Here is a 4313-nt window from a genome sequence, read left to right on the forward strand (position 1 = left end):
CTGAAAATTAAGGCTCTTATTCATAACTCCCATAGCATCTGCACGTGTGTTTTGTTCAGGCTCAGTGCCAATGCTGTGCGTGTGGATGTGAATGAGAAAAGACCCTCTCTCTGCTTAATGCATTCAGAGTTCAGTCTGAAACAAACATTTCCCCCCAGTTACTAGATGTGAGTTTCATAGCAAGGAAGACGTGACTGGAATGCTGTAGGAGTCCAAGCAGATGCCAGTATTGCCTGGGCATGGTGGCACAGGCCTATAATCCCAGCACTCAAGAGGCTGAAGCAGTAAGATTAAAATTTTGAGGGCAGCCTGCTCTCCATAGAGAGATCCTGTCTCAAGAAAGCAAACAAAAGCAAATCCTGCTGTCCCATTAAACACTGGCAGCATTCCTTACCACCTGCTGGTGCCCATGGCCACCATCATCCCGACAGATTCCTAGACTATGGCAGTCAGAAAGCAGAAGACATCATTTGTAGACAATCCTGTTATAAAGCAGCCTGAGGTTCGCCTGAAACTGGGGATGGGTGGCCGGGAGGTGGCAAATTCCATGCAGATTCTAGTCACAGTGATAAATGGTTGCATAGGGATGCAGGAGAAGGCACCACGACCTCACTCGCTCTAACCACAAACACAGGAGTGTTTTTATGCATGCTGCATGCTCCTGAGTATTGCCAGGAGTCACATCAGACAATGAGACTGCACAGAGTGGAAACTGTAACTCAGGCTCTGAACTTACAAATGAGTCCAGAGGAATACACTCACATGGCCCTGCAGGTGCTCTGGGGGCTCCAGATGTTTATTGTCCCAACCTCTTTAATGCTTGTGGTAACACTATATGAAGAACTTGTTAGTGGCCCCTTTTGTCACACATAGAAAGTGAAGCTTAGACATTTATATGACTTGGCCTTATTTGGCAATTTGCAATTTTAGTCTGAGATTTAAACCCAAGGTAGACTCCAAAACATATCCTTCCTTTTGCTTAGACCTACTTCTAGCTTAGTCTGTTCCCAGACTATCTATGACCTCTTTTCCTATCAGAGGTAATTATCTGGGCAAATTCTTACCTGTGTTTTTATTTAAGTTTATCTTGTGATAAAAATCTATAATATGCTTATTTTAAGCATTCACAAGTATACAATTTGACAACATTAAACACGTTCACATTAACATTCACAACGTTAATAAATCGCCACTACTGTATCCAAAACTTCTTAATCACCAACAAACATCAAGGACTGGCTGTCCTGGAATTAGCTCTTATAGACCAGGCTAGTCTCAAACTCACAGAGATCTGCCTGTCTTGTCTCCCAAGTGCTGGGATTAAAGGTGTGTGCCACCACCACCTAGCTATTCTCTCCTTAATAAACAATAATGCTTTACCCACTCCCACTACCATCAAGCCTATGATTTCTTTTTGTCTCCTCAAGTCTGCCCATTGTTACAGAGTGTGTCCTCCTGTCTACCATCCACTCAGCTTATGTCTTAAAGGTTCATTCACACTGTAGCAGGTATCACAAACTTAGCTCTTTCTATGAGGCTGAATAATATTCCCTGGTTTGAAAAATCCTGCTGTCTCAGTCCATCTTTATCTACTTCTACTGCAGCAAAGAAAAACCATCAAGCTATATGTAAAACTAATAAAAGCCAGCTTTCAAATATATAGAAAAGCATAGTTTCATCTACATAACCATATTAGTTTCATCAAGAATGATAAAAATGAAATGACACCCTCAAAGAACTAATAAAAATATATATTAAAAATGAAATGACAAGTTTGCAAAGATGGTATTAATTGTAGAAAATACAACTAAGCAAATTCTACACAATGGATAGAGACAAAACGCTTTTTCTTCTTAGTAAGAGTTGGTACTGCCTTGGGAACAGCATCAACCAGTCACCCAACAAGATGGGTCCATTGGTGCAGTAGTGACATGCCTGTCTTGAGAGGTAACCAACAGCTGCTTGATTAAAGACCCACTCAACAGGAGGTAACCCATGCTTGGTGCTACTACCCTGGCTAAGGACCATTGTGGTGTCTTAGCTACAGGTCCCATTGCTGCAACAAAACCAAAAACCAAGCTGGGGAGGAAAGGGTTTATTGCGCTCACCCTTCCACATTGTAGTCTATCACCAAAGGAAGCCAGCACAGGAACTCAAACTGGGCAGGAACCTGAACACAGGAACTGATGCAGAGGCCATGGAGGGGAGCTGCTTACTGGCTTGCTCAGTCTGTTTTCTTATAGAACCCAGGACCACCAACCCAAGGATGATACCACCCACAATGAACTGTGCCCTTCCTCATCAATCACTAATTAAGAAAATACCTTACAGCCAGATCTTATGAAGGCATTTTTTTCAACCGAGATTCCCTCCTTTCAGATGACTCTAGCTTGTGTCATTGACATACGACCAGACCGCACACAATGGTTAGAGAGGTTACAGACCATAGGGGAGAACCTACATTTATCATTTTGCTTTTATCATTTGCCTTCTAGATGCTTGTCTTTAGATTCATACATTATTCTGAATCATGCCCCTCCAGAGAAGCTTCTTTTTACAGAAGATGACAACACAGAGAACCACAGCTGGCCAAAGTGCACATAAGTGTCTCTGGAGTGCTCAGCCATACAACTGTATCATATTCCCTTCCTCTCCACAAGGCTGACATCCAAGAAGAGACCAAACATGAAACCTAAGGTTCGGGAGGATAGCTGCAAACAGTATCTTCTGCACATTACAGGACTGCTGCACAAATGGAATTCACAGCAACTGGGGTCACCTACACAAGACCTGCTGTACAAGATCAGTCTCTCAATAGTCAATAGATGTTCCAGGATGGCCTGTTGGAGGAAGAGCTCACAAAGTCCCTCTCCTACTTGAGAGCTGCTATGGCCAGGCAATGGCTTTTGGGGAGGCACCAGGTAGATTCTCCATGTCATAGTGGACATCCCTACAGCCATATGCATATGGGCAGCACTAATTAGACTCAGTAACTTTCACACACACACACACACACACACACACACAGAGAGAGAGAGAGAGAGAGAGAGAGAGAGAGAGAGATACCTAGTAGAACCTCAGCATCAGACATGAGAAACGGTCAGGAGAGTACAAGAGGTGCCCAAAACAGTATAGGGTACTGTAGTTGTTCTTGGTCGCCTTCCAAGATCCCACGGCTCAACACACTATGTACTTCAGACACAAGACTCGGAAGATTTGAGCTGAATCTGACCCTAAAAGCCTCCTCCCTGGGAACTCGCTTTCATAATACCAGACTCATACAAGTTGCCAGAGGGAGGGAAACAACCCATAGTCCTGTCCAGCTGTGATGTCTATGAACCACAGCAATGACCAGCGTGGCAAGATATTCCTAAAGGCACAATAATGGCACTCCTGTCTTGGCAGTAACCAGCAACTGTATAATTGGACATAAGGTCTACTTAACAGGAGGGAAACAAGCCTGGTACTAGAAACCCAGCCAATACTGGCCAAGGCTAGTGGGGTTATGGATCTGAAGAGAGGAACTTACTACCACCACTTTACTAGATCAATATAATTCCTAACTGCATTTTAAAACATAGCCAAATGTATAGGTTGCTTTTTTTTTTTTTTGCTATGATAAAAACACCATAAACAAGGCAATTTAAAGGGGGAAAAAGAATTTATCAAGTCTTATGACTCCAGAGAGTTAGTGTCAATGATGCTGCAGTAGAGGCATCAGCCATCAGATGTGGTAGCCAGAAAAGAGGCTGAGGGATCACGTCTTGGACCATAAACACAAAGCAGAGACAACACACTAGGGATGGCACATGGCTGTGAAACCTCAATGCCTGACCCAGGTGACACACTAACTCTAGTATGCCCACACCTGCTAACCCTACTCAAACAGTGCCACCAAATGGAAACCAAGTATTCACAGGTCTGCACCCATAGGTACCTTCTCATTCAAAACAACACACCACGGATAAGTGTAGCTGTCACCCCTCATCAAAACAGCTTCTCTTTGCAGCGGTCAGAGACCATTGCAGACAACCATACCTGGTCAAAATGCAGAGAACAGCTGATTGCAGAGTATCCAACCCTGATGGATACATCTACAACATGGAACAACTCCTATACTCAAGGCACAGAAAACATTTCAGAAGAGGGGCCAGGAAGATTATAAGAGCCAGAGAACCAGGAAGTCTTCTGTGAGATGTAATCTCCTAGAAATGGCAGGGAAGCTATACCCATGAAACCACAATAATACGGTTGCCCAAACAGGACCTGAACCATAGGCATACTAACATTGTCTTAGGGTTTCTATTGCTATG

Source organism: Cricetulus griseus (assembly GCF_003668045.3).
Source record: "Cricetulus griseus strain 17A/GY chromosome 1 unlocalized genomic scaffold, alternate assembly CriGri-PICRH-1.0 chr1_1, whole genome shotgun sequence".
Lineage (NCBI taxonomy): Eukaryota > Metazoa > Chordata > Mammalia > Rodentia > Cricetidae > Cricetulus > Cricetulus griseus.